This window comes from Cynocephalus volans, chromosome 11, assembly GCF_027409185.1.
Source record: "Cynocephalus volans isolate mCynVol1 chromosome 11, mCynVol1.pri, whole genome shotgun sequence".
NCBI lineage: Eukaryota > Metazoa > Chordata > Mammalia > Dermoptera > Cynocephalidae > Cynocephalus > Cynocephalus volans.
This window is the reverse complement of record NC_084470.1, coordinates 36,881,803-36,897,610: the sequence shown is the minus strand read 5'-3', so window position 1 is coordinate 36,897,610 and position 15,808 is coordinate 36,881,803. Positions and strand designations below refer to the sequence as shown.

The 15,808-nt window shown below is 40.9% G+C and overlaps 1 protein-coding gene across 8 annotated transcripts in view; it reads left to right on the top strand.

Annotated features, from left to right (window-relative positions):
* Positions 1 to 15,808, top strand: part of THRB (thyroid hormone receptor beta) — a 388,788-nt gene that overhangs the window by 99,196 nt on the left and 273,784 nt on the right. The window lies entirely within an intron of this gene.

Genomic DNA, 15,808 nt, shown 5'->3' with positions numbered 1-15,808 from the left:
CAAGAATCAAATGAAAAGATGCTCATTAAGTATGTTGGACATGGCAACATACTCAGCAGGGTACCTGCCATGAGGGGCAGTGCAGAACAGCAGTAACAAGCGTGACTTTGGGGCAGACTGCATGTGTGCCAATTCCAACATGGCTTATGATTGACCTCTCTGGGTCCCGGTATCCACATCTCTAAAGCAGGGATCAAAATAATTCCCATCACTACTATGAAGAGTAAATCAGCATGTAGAATTCTCGGGACAATGCCTAGCACATAGAAAGTAGTCAAGCAATGTCAGTGATGATGATGATGATGATGTATTTAGAGAAATGAGAGTACACAAGGAAGAAGTATTTGGTTTTGAAAATTGGAGCTGGACCAGCTGATCCAATCAGCTTAAAGAGGAGTACACAAAATATTAGAAATATTAGAATGGAAAGGGACACCCAGTTCATAAATATGTTCTAAGTTGTGACAATTATCTTTTTCGGTACCACAGAAATCTTATCAACAGCACTTACCATAGTTTAAAAGTGAAATATTTTGAGCAATTGCCGTACATATACTATGGAGCATGAAGATGCTAGTTTAAAAACAAAGTTTAACAAGGAATCACTGTCTCCAGATTTAATAATAAGTATCATAGGTATTATGAAATGATGATGTGGGACGATAAATGTTTTTATTGCCACAAATGTGGGATGACGGCATTATTCAAGAATGGTAGACAAAACAGCTTGCCTCCAAGGAGGAAGGGACATCTCTCCATAAGATCTTTTCCAAAGCTTTTTTCTTTTCCATAGTTTTTCTTTTATGTCTTTGACCATATTTTGCCACCATTTTCTAAGACAATGGCTAAGTGTTGCATCCTCAGAAGCCAGAACCACCTGGGCCTTACCTTCTTGTGGCTGTGACCCATGTCCTGAGCAGCCCTACTGCCCTCCAGAGAAGTTTCCCAAGACTGACCAGCTTTCCACCCACCTGCCCACCTGCTCCACTGCTACCTCTGTCCAGCTGGACGGCACACCTGGGCTCCGCCTGGGACACCCCTTGTCTCATTGCTGCTGCAGGCGCAGGCTGGGCAAAATGGCCTCTGAAGAGATTCAGCTTTGCCTTTCCATCAGCCAAGGGAAATTGTCTGCAGGGCTATCTCACATCTGCTGAAATCATTCCAGTAATACTTGGCAAAAACCCAGGCTGTGAGTTCTTCATGCTAAAAATGGAGAATTGGAGCCAATATTCTTACTATAATTTTCTTAATTCTAAGAGTTTAAATATATATATATATATATATATATATAATTTTCTTAATTCTAAGAGTTTAAATATATGTGTATATATATATGTATGGGGAGAGAGAGAGAGAGATGCAGGGAAAGGATGGGGAAGTAGCTGGGCGTCAAGCTGAGAGGCTGGCTGTTTTCTGAAAACAGAACAGCTGTGTTGGTCTTAAGCCTGAACTGGCCGCATAACCCTTGATTTCTTTGAACCCTGGACCTGAGTATCCAGGGCCACAAAACAAAGCTAACAAGTGTTGATCTATCCGATTTCTTGTGGGATGTACAGAATGCAGTTGGTTGTTAGGCAGTTTTCAAGTGCAAAGTATTACAGAAATGTTATAATAATAAAAGGCTAATTATAGCATTTTCCCAGGTTCTGGGGCTGTTGTAATGGGAAGGACAGCACATGCAAGACCTAACACGTCTATCAAAGAGCTGGCGGGATATCTACAAAAGTAAATATTATATACAGGGATATCTCATATGCCGATCAACATAATAAGTCTAGCTGGACAGCTGCTTTAGTTTCAGATAAGCAAAGCAAGCATGGGAGTGTTTTAAAGTCATTTATGTGCAGGTGGATACACCTAACTTACGTTGCAGCTGGAGAGTGGGCATGGGGGAGGGAGTCTCATGTCTCTTGCTATCTTCATGGTCCTTTATGATTATAAAGTGCCCAGCATTCTGCTTGGCATATAGTAGCTGACCAACGAATCATTGGCTCTTTCCCTTTTCCCCTAGCATGTTGTCATCCTGGGAGATGGCCTGCAGGAAGGGGTTGGGGAGCTTTGAGTGCCAAGAGCACACAGTCTAAATAAAATCAGTGTGTTTGCTATGCAAATGTAGCCTTGTGACAGTATCACTGGTTCCTCTTTCATACCATGGAATTGTCAATTCCATGTCACACCTATGAAGAAATTTTTGAACTGTATTGGTTACCTTTATTCAGTGAGTGCTCCAAGAATACCTGTTGGCTCAGCTGCATCTGTTATGGATGTTTTTAGCATTCCAAGATTGTGATGTCCTTCAGTGAGTGCTGCTGAACAGATTCCTACTTGTTGAGTGTTGCTTATTGCTGAAGCTATTTTTATAAACACTGCCAAAAGCCTGTAATCCTCTCACAGTCGAGTGTATCTGTTGGGTTGTTTTTGTTGTTACCACTGACCTTTTGGCAGAAAATGGAGCTAACGAGGAAAAGGAAATTGAGATAGCAAGCAGTATGGAGAAAGGTCCTTTGAAAAACCCTTTCCCCTGAATTACATTTTGCATTCCATTAAAGAACAAGGGATTAAAAACAAAGCACAAATCTGGCTGAGAACCTGAAAGGCAAGTTTCAGCATGAGTGAATTTTTAACAGCCTCAAAGAAGGGGGTTAAAATGAAATTCTGACAACCTTAACTACATTTCTTTCTTAAAGCACTGCTGTAATAATAAAAGGTGAAATGTCAGCAGTCACATATTATTCTATCTAACAAGACTTTATAATTTTTCCTCTGTGGGAACACTTGCCCTTTTATAGTCTCGACCCTGCATTTTGACTGACTGCCCAATGACAGCAACTCTTTAAGCCCTTTACCTGCATATGGGCAGCACAGACAAGACCTGCTCTGCGTTGCTAAGTTCTCGAGGGATTTGCTCTTGGGAACTTCAGTCCTGTGATATGGGCTACTTACCGCCTCTGGGTTTTTAGCCACTCCAATAACTGGCATTCATCCTTAAGCCTTGAAAACACACTGTTGGTCATGCTTTCTGGAAAGGAAAGCCCAGCTTCTTTCTGTGAGTCGGGAAAACATCTTCATACATCCAAAAAGTCATACAGAGTCTCTTTCAGAATATTCTAGAAGAGTAAACACTGCTCATGGTTATCACAAAGTTGTGAGAGGAGTCTTCTATTTAAATTTTATTCACTTAGCAAACATGCTTTGAGTAACTGCTATGTTCACCAGCCTAGAGCATCTGCTGGGTGATAGCTACCAAGATTACCTACAAAGAACCAGCCCACAAAGAGGCTTACATTTTGTGGGAAAAGTCAGGTGAGAGGTGAAAGTTACTGAGGGAAGTAGTAGGTTGATCAAGGAAGTAGACTGGCTCGAGGTGAGAAACTAGAATCCTGGAATCAGTCATGCCCCATCAATGTTAATGTCCTCAGGGCTGGGCAGGGAAAGAAATGAATGAAGGATATTGGCAGGGACTGTAGCACAGTGGAGCCTGTGAGAACCATTTAAATGGAACACCGTCCCTCGCCTCCAGCTCTCAGTGCCATGTCAAACACTGGTCCACTGTTGCCAGAGCTTCAGCTTTTTCAATTTTTTTTTTTTTAATGTTGACAACTAGTTCACAATCTTAACCCCTGTGAATTCCACACAAAACAATTCTAGGGACCAAACTTGGCCCATAGACCACCTCTGGGTTCAAATTGCACCCATCTTCATTATTGTTGGTCATTACAGGTAAGGTCCTCTGGGAGGCAGATCCTGAGACAGAGTTTAACCAGCAGGAGGTTTACTGGGGATTAACTTTAGAGGAGTTTTACTTGAGATTAACATCTATAGTAGGGAAGGGAAGGATGTGGTGTGGGATAGTGGGAGAGGTTGAGCTGTGATGGAGTCTCAGTGGAGGTCTCAGCCAAGCTCCAAGGATACTGAACTGGGATGGCCCTTCAGAGTTGTTCCAAGGTGGGTGAGGAGGCTGGGCCTTTATATCTGCATGAACCAGTCACTGGATGAGGGTTGCCTGGGAAGGGCATGACTGGGTGATGACGCTCTCATTAGCCAAAGGAATCCCCTGGGGCCAGCTGCATCCCCAGTAGCTGGGAAACCAGTCCTTCCTTCCTGAAGGGGCTCCAGGTGGTACATCACCATATCATCAAGGTGGTAGGTAGGTTTTCATGCATGGACTGTGTTGCCCCTGAAACAAGGACCAGGTGGCAATCATCTTTAAGCTGGTCTGACATCATGCCTTTGAGAAGAGAGATGATCTCACATTAATTGTTTTTCCTGTCCCATCCTGTCTCTAGGCCTGTCTCCTTCCCTGCTTCTTGCTGGCCTGTGTGCCTCCCACAGAAGCTGCAGGAACAGAATTCCTAAACCTCCTAATTCCTCCTAAACCTCCTAGGAATTCCTAGGCCCCCTGACCCAACCTCAGAGCTATACTCATGTGGCCTACAAGTATAGGCCATATTTGGGGCATTTTGTAAGGATAAAATTTCAATTTAAGTGAATGGAGATATAATGGAATGTAGTGATATACTCATTTTGCAACATGTAGTTTTTTTTTTTTTTTTTTTTTTTTTTTTTTTGTCGTTTTTTCGTGACCGGCACTCAGCCAGTGAGTGCACCGGTCAGTCCTATATAGGATCCGAACCCGCGGCGGGAGCGTCGCCGCGCTGCCAGCGCAGCACTCTACCAAGTGCGCCACGGGCTCGGCCCACAACATGTAGTTTTTGATAGCCTACTACATTCCAGGCACTGAGCTACCTGCTTTGAACAAAACATGATTCCCACATGCAAGAAGTTTGGTATTTAGTTGGTTACACAGATGGATAAGCTGGCAAATTCAGGGTGGTAGGTGCTCTCATAGGGAAGATCACAAATGTTGTTTCAGGAGGCCACTTGGATTAAAAGTCTCTAGTTAGAAATAATTACAATAATCTTAGTGAACAACGATTTACTAAAGCAATGCTGATTGGGCCAGAGAGGATTAGATTATGAAATGTGTTAAGGAGGTAGACTATAAGATTCAGTGACTATCAGTGTAAATGAGTAGTGAAGTGAGGACTCATGCATCCAGGTTGCAGGTCTCAGTGGCTGTAGATTTGGAAGGCATGAATGAATGATTGTATAACTGAGGGAAAAAATGCAAGGCACTGGATACACACTACTAGTGATTAAGTTGTGGTTTTGTGCTAATAACTGTTTATGGAATCTATTCCTCCCTGTGAAGTAACTAAGGCAGTCAGTAATAATTAATGTATTTGTCAGATACTGATAAATATTGTCAATAGAGCCATGGGCAGCATACTTTAGGGGATAAGACAAAGAAGGCGTTAATTCCAATTGACAGGGCAAGAAAATCTTCTTGAAGTAGATAATGATAATGCCAATGACAATAATAGCTAATACAAATGCTTCATAAATACTAAGGACTGTGTTAAGTGCTTTCTGTGCTTTAACTCATTAAGTCCTCTCTGCAACCCTGCAATATAAATACTGTCACTGTCCTCTTTGTGTAGATGTGAGGAACTGAAGCTCTCAGGAAGGTTAAACAATGTGCCTAAGATTTAATAACAAGAAGGTGGTGGCCCTGGGATTTGAATCCAGGTTGTCTGAAGCCAAAGTCTTGTGTCTTATCACAAAACTATACTGTCTCTCACTTGAAATTGAAATTGAGAGAGGGGAGCACGCAAACTGAAGGGAACTGTTTCTACAAAAGTATGATATTTTGAGTTTGGGAGAAAATGCAGAAAATATGGCCAAAATGTAAGGTACAGAGCTGAGAGCATGGTTTGAAGGTTAAGTTTAGAAAACTAGACTGTAGTCTCCTTGTAGACAGCCTTAAACACCAAGCAGCAGAACTGGGGATTTATTCGATGTGAAATGGTGAGCCATAGAAGGTTGTGAGCAAGGAAGTGCTAAGATCTGTATTTTGAAACAGTAACTCTGACTGTGAAGGGCACGTAGAGATAAATAGAGACTGAGAGGAGGAGACCCATGAATATAAGTAAAAAGAAATAGAAGGAAGAGACTTATTGGAGGTGGAAGAGACATGATTTGGTCATTGCGTTGGCTCAGGTTTTGAGTTTGTGATATTGAGAGTGAGGGATGAAGATAAATTTGGGGTGTGGACAGAACACAAGCTCAGTTTCAAATTGCAAAATGGAGATTTGGGCCTCAGGAGAGGGGCTCTGTCTAGAAGAGTCTTGAGAACCTGCGACTTGGAAGTTTAGGTGGAGCTTGGATGGGATGGGCTTGAAGTAATGGAAGAAAAGCCATCTAGGCTGAGAAATATGCAAGTACACATTTAAATAGAGAGTAAGGGAAGGTGATTTTTTTAAAGTCGTATTGTATATTATATCATTTTATATGAAAGACTGACCACAGGCTGTGAAAACAGGCATGTGAACTTTCAGTTTAGAGTAAGAATTGATATTTATGATTGGATAAAATGTTTCAGGAGAAGGGTAAGATTAATGCATGATGACTCATCTGAAAATTTTCTGGAAGCTCCATAGGCCAGTTCCATTTGGGAATACAGCCCTACATTCCCACTGGTGGTAGTGAGCTCAGGTAGTTCTAATTGTCTCAATTATTTGTTAGCTGTTTGATTTATACATTTTTCTGTTAAATCATCATCTGATGCTCTCTAGTTCTAAGCATGAATTATAACCTTTGTTCTAATGACATTATAATTGCAGGATCCATGTTTACAGTATGTAGTCCAAAAATCTCAAGGATTTAAAGGCAAATTGTGCTGGATGAGAAAGGAGGGAGCAATTCCCCAGTATTTATTTAAAGATTGTGACAACACCTCCAGCTCCTCCAGCACACAAATGCCCCGTATGTGTGTGAATTTGATTTTTCTCTGGAAATGCTTTAATAATTTGGGTGCTCCTCTAGGTATAAGTGGGGAATCTCAAAGCCAAGGTTGGAAAGAAACTTCTGTTATAGAAATTTTTACAGTAGTTCATTCTCCCAAGTAGCAGGCTAGTGGCCAGTTGTCTTTTTCTGATCATTAATCATAACTGAGTATTTTAAATTACATTCTCATTTTCCTGCAGTTATTAATGGGGTCCCATCTTTAGGACATCTGCAAAACATCATTTGTAATAGAATTCTTATTGTAGCATAAAATTCTAACTAGACCTTAGAAGTGACAATCAGGTCATGCCATTTTTCTTATTAAAAAGTCCTCTCCACCACGCAGAGTCCCCTAGACTTCCAGAATACAATTGCACCCTTTCTTAAATTTTGTTTTAATCAAGGTATTACATTCATGCATTGCACAAATAATAAATGTATGGCTCCGTGAGTTTTCACATATGTACATGTCTGTGGAGCCACCAGCCAGATCAAAGTTAGAACATTTCCAGCACCCAGACAACTCCCTCCCGCATGCCTCTTCATAGTCAATGTCTATCCCCAAAGGTAACCCCTATTCTGACTGCTATGACACTTGTCAGGAGTGCATGGGTTTTAAGTGCAATGTCTCCATATCAATAAATTCTGAAATGCCTTTGTTGGAGTGTGCTAGAGTACAAGGAAGTACTCTTGACTTCTTTCTAGAGTTAACCTGTATAAGAGAAGCTCTTTCTATTCAAGTGGTAATCCCTGGGCTTTTGCAATCAGAAGTGGCACTCTCTAATTATACTAAGGGTGAATTATTCCAAGGGTGGAAATTATACTGAGGGTGAATGATTTTATGAATTTCAGTCTGCTAAAGGAGATCATAGATTTTCACAGAATCAAATCCCTATTAAATTTTTTTCTCCTTTCACTATTGCCCCACCCCCAAGTGTTTTACTGGGTATTATCTGAATGAGATTTCTTTGAGATTTTATAAATATATAATTTTATACACACACACACAAATAAGACCTTATAATATCATGGCTCATCTCCAACTCCAGGGGAGTTATGATAGTTTCCAACTCATAAGAATGCAGAATTTGATAAATGGCCGGACTGATCATCTCTCTCATATAATAATTAGGGAAATCTGAAAACAACACAGAAATACCTTGTTTTCTTTCTAATCTGTAGGGCTCCTTCTATAGGGCTGTTCTATGGTTGTGTTCTAAGTCTGGTCTTGCCCCTTTTTAGAAACCAAAATCAGAAGTCCGAGGCCTGTTTCTTCAAACAAATCTAATCAACAAAAGGATGTTTGGTGGCCACGTACAAAGGTGACAAGACCTGGTATGGCCCATATTGCTGTTGAGATAATTCTTCAGACTAAAAAGGCTTCCAAGAGGGCTAGCCCATAGGTTAAGTAGAAACAGAGAAACAAGAAAGATTTCTTAAATTATTAATTTCAAGGATTCTTCCCTAATTGTTGAGAACTTCCCTTCTTTTTTTTTTTATTCAAAATATCTTAACATTTACTTATACATATTTGTGGGGTGTAGTATGTTGTTTCAATACATACATACACTGCACAATGATTCACTTAGGGTAGATAACACAGTTTTGTACCCATTAGTCTTGAATAGCTGTAGGAGCTGGTAGTTCCAGCAAGGGAAGGTGCTCTAAGTTGAATTAAGCTAAAGAGTTTCTTTTGTTCATTAATCAAAATCAAGAGAATTGGTTTCCTACTCATTGTTTCTTTCTGTGAAAATACTATGACAGTGTGACTGAATTTCTTGGGGGAAATTTCTAACGCCTTCAATGAGAAAAATGATGTGCCTTTACATGAGTATACAAACACTTGGAAGGATGCTGGTGAGATCTATTTACTCTATACTTGAAATAGAACTGAATTGAGCTGGCAAGAAAAGAGCATTGTGTTATTATGTAGGTCTCTCAGAGACATGATTATAGTTCTAGTGACAGGATATTAGGACACTATAATTACCTTTGCAGATTGAAGAAATTTTCAAGATACACTTGATCTTATGTCATCAACCAGGAAGTTTTAGTTTCGTTATGTTATTTTTTTTAATTATTCAGTGCACCAAGTAAATATGCAAACAAATCCAAATAATTAAAATAAAAAGCAAGTCTCCACCAATCCCCATTCCTTTCTTCAGCCCAAGTCACTAGATATTAACCATGGTTAATAATTTCTTTCAGATATTTTTAATACAACTACAGGATAGACGGATGTTGGATGGGTGGATGGATGGACAATGGTGAACAAAGAATTAGACAGGTGGAGAGATGGAGAGTGTGTGTGTGTGTGTGTGTGTGTGTGTGTGTGTGTGAGAGAGAGAGAGAGAGAGAGAGAGAGAGAGAGAGATTGAAGTATTTGTTTGTTTAACTTCTGAGCCAGGTACTTTGTTCAGGAGTCAATGTTAAGCAAACTAACCTACTTTACCAACTTTCCTAAGGCTTATAGTCAAGCAGAGGGAAATAGATATTAATTAGTGCAACAGAAAAGAATACATGAGTTTCTCAGAGGAAGGGATGATTGTGCTAAAATCTGAAGGAAAAATGGAAAACTGACTTGGGCTGGAGGGTAATGCTCCAGAAAGATAGAGGTCAAGAGTTTGTGCAGGAGACTCTGTGCCAGGAGGACCATCGCTCATTCAAGGAACTTAAGGAGCCCAGAATCACTGGAGCGTAGACTTCAGTGAAGTGGAGCAGAAGTGAAGAGAAGTGCTGGGTTGGAATCCAGTTAGGAGGCTATTGCAGAATTGCAAGGGTAAAAATGAAGGCAGCTTGGACTAACATGAAGGTAGTTTGGACTAGCACGGGACTGGAGAAAAAGGATGCATTTCACAGTCTTTTGGAAAACAAAGGCTACATGCTTTGGACGTAGATGGTAGAGAAGAACCGGATATTGTTTCTTTGTTTCTCTCTGTTTGTTTCTTAATATAGATAGGGTTTTCCTATACTCAGTTTTCTGACCATGCATTTTTTCTCTTAACAATACTTTTTGAGGATATTCCCATTTCAGTACTGTCTTTTAAATGAGCTCATTGTATTTCATGGTACAAATGTGCTATAATTCTTTTAACCAGTACCTCATTGATGGACATACAGAGTTTATTCCTTTTCTTAAAAAAATTTTGTGGGGTGGTTAGTTTTGCTATTTCAAACAATTGTTCAATTAACATACTTTAGCTGCAGATTTTGGCAAACAGATCTGTGTGATAAATTCCCACTGATATTCCCACCAGTGTAATTGCTGGGTTAAAAAATTGGTAAACTTAATATTTGATAGATATTGTCAAAATGCCCTCAAACAAAATTGCAGCAATTTACACTGTCACTGGTAATTTATGAGATTGCTTGGTTCCCTATTCCATCAGTAACTTTAACATAGTTGTTAATTTTTGATAGTCTGATTAGAAGTAATTCCTTCGAGGATTTACCTCTCTTTAAAATGAGTTTGAGAGAGAGAGAGACAGAGACAGAGAGAGAGAGGGGGAGAGAATGTGTGTGTGTGTGTCTGATTATTGGCCATCTGTAGGGTTTTTTAGTATAACCAACTTGTTCAAAATCTTCATCTATTTGTCTAATGATTTTTTTCTTATTTGTAAAAGATTTTTGTTTATTAAGGATATTAGTCCTTTGACTAACAAAAGGAGAAAACATACAATCACTTTCATAGATGCCATAGATACTAAAAAAGCATTTAACAAAATTTGCCAACCTTTTTTTATTCTTTCTAATTTATTTATTCCCCAGAAGTAGGGTTCTGGTCTTTATTTTGTATCCTTAGCTCTGCAGTCATTCTTTTCTATTTATTCTACTATCTGTTCATGTTTGGCTTTATTCTTTCATCAAACTCATCATTTTTAATGTCTTCTGTGATACAAAGTATTTGTTGTGGGTTTTTCCTTCTGTTTCTTGAGGGCTTTTTTCTAGAATGTATTTTTTCCTAAGTCTTTGCTTCATACTTTTCTCCCTTCCTCTTTCTTTCTCTCCTTTCTTTCCTCTACTTTTGTGTATGTGTGTGTGTAGTTGCTATGCCGTTTATTTTTGTCTTTCTTATATTTAATGTGGAAAGTGCTAGCTAGACCATCTATTTTCCCAAATATTTTATCCATGAATCATACTTGATTGTCATCCCATCTTCTTTGAGACCCGTTTATCTTCTCTTAGAACTGAAGTTCAAGGGCTAGGTATTACTGGGATTTTTCTTTTGCTTGAGCATAAGGAGGAGGACTCAGTTGGGATTATGGCTAGTTATAGTTGGTTAATTTGGGCTCTCCTCTTTATTCTGCAATTTTATTTAGTATTTCATACTGGGATTATTTTTTTTTAAAGACAAGTCATATTCCAATCCTTTCACTGGGAACCCCAGATTCTATGATTTGGAGAGAGCTTTGGAACTTGCCCTAGATGAAGACATTTAGTCTTCTGTGCTTATTTACCCTGCTGCAGCTTCACCTTGCAAGGAGTCAGTCTCACCCTAGGGTAGTCAATGTGGTGGTGACAGGTCAGAAATTTTCCTCTAAAAGCTCATTCTGTAAAAATTTTCAAAGCCTATGCTGCTTATTTACCCCTCAGAGTGCTGTCCTCTACATTGTAAGGCATTGGTAAGACTTCCCCAAACTTTGCTCAGCTCTCCTGATAGTGCTTTTCCCTCCTAGGACTGCTTTAAGGATAGAGAGAAATTACTCTTGGATCTGCACGTTGTCAGATCACTCTTTCTCTGACCACCATCTTCCAAATATTGTTTTACTAGATTTCATCTCTTCCTTTGTTTGAATGTTATGGGTATATTTTGTTAATGTTTGAAATTTTTATTTATTTTACTAAATTTGGGGGATGGGAATTTTGGCTGTGTGACCTTGGCTATATCTCTTGAGCTTCTTAGATCCAATTTTCTTATCTGAAAAATTGGAACAAATAATTGCTACCCTTCCTGTTTTTTAGGATCAAGTCAGATAATGTATTAGAAAATGCTTTGTGAACTGTACAGTTCTACCTAGGTGTAAATTATTCTTATTATTATTTGTCTATATGGGACACACAGAGACAAAAGTAAAGAATAGGGCAATATTCTGTTCTGTGTCTATTGGTATTCTCTCGAGCAATTAGTTTTCACCACACTGATTAACCTAGAAAATTCAAGGTAAAATAAAATCTTTTTGTATACATTTAAAAAAAAAGAATAGGGAGTTTCAAGATGGCGGCGGCTGCGGCGGCTGGCGCGGAGTAGCTGAGGTGGAAAAGGTGGCTACTGGGCCTCAGGCAGCCGGGAAGCTTGTGGACCTTCCTCTGGCCATCTCTTAAGGGAGGACTGCTGCTGCTGGCCGGTCGTGGGGGCTCAATGCCACTTTGCCCCCGGCAGGAGAGGCTGCCTCATTTACAGGCAACAGCTTTGAAGTGTGGAGCAGGAAAAGAACTGATTCTTAGCTGCAAAAGTGAGTCTTGAAACAGGGAACACGGCGCCAGGGCTGCTGTGGATGCAGCCAGGATCCCGGAGGCTGGGGCCGCACTGAAGGCGGCCAGCTGCCCTATCCAGGATTCGAGGTTTCAGGCCGGCATTAAAGAAGATTCCTGGGAGCGCCCGAGCGGCGCCGCGACTGAACAGCCCGAGGCGGCAGCGCCGAGAACACGGAAGGCAACAAACCAGAGACACAGCGAGCGCCCGACCTGGCACAGCACTGTGAGTGATCCCTGGCACAGCTCTGTTCGGGGGGTGGATGCCCACGCGGCTCCCGCCTGCACCACCAGGCCACTCACTGCCCCGGTGCTGCCTCCATTTTCCCAGGTGCGGGCAGCTCCGCCCTGCTCGGCCATCACTGAGCCCATTTGCTTGGCCTGGCGCGGGGCTTTCCGGACCCTGCGGGCTGGCCTCCTCTCCCACTCCCTCCACGGTTCTCTGGCAGGGCTGGGGGTGTGGGGCGTCCCGACCAGTGTTGGGAGGGCTAGGAAGTACGGGCCGGCCGACTGTCACTCCACCACACCCTGGACTCCGGCCCCGGTAAACTTCCTGTTACTGGGAGGCAGATACCATCTCTGCGACCACCAGTTTGGAAAAAAGCCTAACGAATTTCTGGTTGGGAATAGTGTGGTAGGAGAGTTCCCAGGTCCGCTTGAACCTGCCAGAGAGCAGGCTGCAGGCGGGCACTAGACTCGGTTTATACCGGGGGGATACAAAGGTGAACAAGACCCGAGAAAGATCTACACAGTGCTACAAAGGCACCCAGAGAGACCGGTCGTCTGTGCCTAGCAGAAACCTGGTAGACTTCCTGGGCGAGGCGGTGCTGAGCAGGGTCTTGAAGGCCCAGCTGATAGACAGGGGTGCAGAAGACACGCCCCAACCCAGCACAGTGTGCACAGAGGGGGGAGACGTGCGGCCAGGGAGGCGGAGACTCGACAGAAACCACACACCCGGTGGGGTCGCCACTGCACGATCTAACAGCCTGGGCCAGAGCACACAGAACGGGGAGAAGTCCTGTACAGAAAGTGAAAGCTCAACAGAGATCACACACCCTGTGGTACGTGATCCACCAGCCCAGCAGAGTACAAGCTGACCAGAAAGGTGGATCCCCGGAGAAGCCCAAGACCCGAGGCAACCACACACACAAGACACTAGAGGCCAACTGAGCAGTCACGGCGGGAGCCATACCAAATTGGCAACCACAGCAACATCCTAGTTAGTCATTAGTCTCAAACCGGTGGACTGTGAAACCCCCTGCCACAATGAATAAACACCAAAAAAAAGACTCCAGAAATACAAAAAATCAAGAAAGTACACCACCAAAAGTTAATAAATCTCATACTCTAGATCCTATAGAACAAGAAGCCCTTGAAATAACTGACAGGGAATTTCGAGTGATAATTCTAAGGAAACTGAATGAGATACAAGAAAACTCAGCTAGACATCATGATGAAATGAGGAAAAGTATACAGGATCTGAAAGAGGAAATATACAAGGAAATCAATGTCCTGAAAAAAAATGTAGCAGAACTTGCTGAACTGAAGAAGTTATTCAGCGAAATAAAAAACACAACGGAGAGTTTAACCAGCAGGCTTGTCGAAGTTGAAGAGAGAACCTCTGAACTTGAAGATGGGCTGTTTGGAATAACACAAGCAGACAAAAAGAAAGAAAAAAGAATCAAGGACATGGAAGAAAATCTGAGAGAGATATCAGACAACCTCAAGCGCTCAAATATCCGAGTCATGGGTATTCCAGAAGGGGAGGAAAATGGAGATTCCATTGAAAACATATTCAACAAAATAGTGGCAGAAAACTTCCCAGGTATAGGAAAAATCACAGATCTTCAGATCCAGGAAGCTCAACGATCTCCAAACGTATTCAACCCAAAAAGGCCTTCTCCAAGACATGTCATAGTCAAATTGGCAAAACTCAGAGACAAAGAGAGAATCTTAAAAGCTGCAAGAGAGAAGCGTCAAATCACCTATAAGGGAGCCCCAATCAGGTTAACATCAGACTTTTCATCACAAACCCTAAAAGCTAGAAAGGAATGGGATGATATTTTCAAAATACTAAAAGACAAAGATTGCCAGCCAAGAATACTCTACCCTGCAAGGCTATCCTTCCAAAATGAGGGGCAAATAGTATATTTCTCAGACAAACAAAAACTGCGGGAGTTCACTACCACAAGACCACCCTTACAAGAAATCCTCAAGGGAGTACTGGGTTTGGTTCCTGAAAAATAACTACCACTGCCATAAAAACCTAAGAAAAATCTAAACCCGCTAGTACAATAAAAATGGCATTCATGAAGAGAAAACAAGCTAACAAAAACACTATCTACAACCTAAGGAACCAACAAACAAAGAAACCAAACAGTAAATCAGAAAGCAAGGAACAAAAGACACCTAAGACAACCAAACAACCAATAAAATGCTAAGAATAAATCAACACCTTTCAATAACAACTCTTAATGTTAAAGGCTTAAATTCCCCAATTAAAAGACACAGACTGGCTGACTGGATCAAAAAGCAGGACCCAACTATATGCTGCCTACAAGAGACCCACCTCACCCATAAACATTCACACAGACTAAGAGTGAAAGGATGGAAAAAGATTTACCATGCAAACAGAAAAGAAAAACGAGCTGGAGTGGCTATTCTTATATCTGACAAAATAGACTTTAAACTAAAAACCATAAAAAGAGACAATGAGGGACACTACTTAATGATAAAAGGACTGATCCATCAAGAAGACATAACAATCATAAATATGTACGCACCCAATGTTGGAGCAGCCAGATTTATAAAACAAACTCTATTAGACCTAAAGAAGGAAATAGACACTAATACCATAATAGCAGGGGACCTGAACACTCCACTGTCAATATTAGACAGATCATCTAGGCAAAGAATCAGTAGAGAAACACAAGATCTAAACAAGACTCTAGACCAATTGGAATTGGCAGATATCTACAGAACATTCCACCCAACAACCTCAGAATATTCATTCTTCTCATCAGCACATGGATCATTCTCCAAGATAGATCACATATTAGGTCACAAATCAAGTCTCAATAAATTCAAAAAAATTGGAATTATCCCATGTATCTTCTCAGACCACAATGGATTAAAACTAGAAATTAATAACAAACAAAACTCTGGAAACTATACAAACACATGGAAATTAAACAGCATTCTACTTAATGACATATGGGTCCAAGAAGAAATCAAGCAGGAAATCAAAAAGTTTATTGAAACTAATGAAAACAATGATACATCATACCAAAACCTGTGGGATACTGCAAAAGCAGTATTGAGGGGAAAATTTATCGCATTAAATGCTCACTTCAGAAGAATGGAAAGATGGCAAGTGAACAACCTAACACTTCACCTTAAAGAACTAGAAAAACAAGAACAATCCAATCCTAAAGTTAGCAGACGGAAAGAAATCATTAAGATCAGAGCAGAACTGAATGAAATTGAAAAC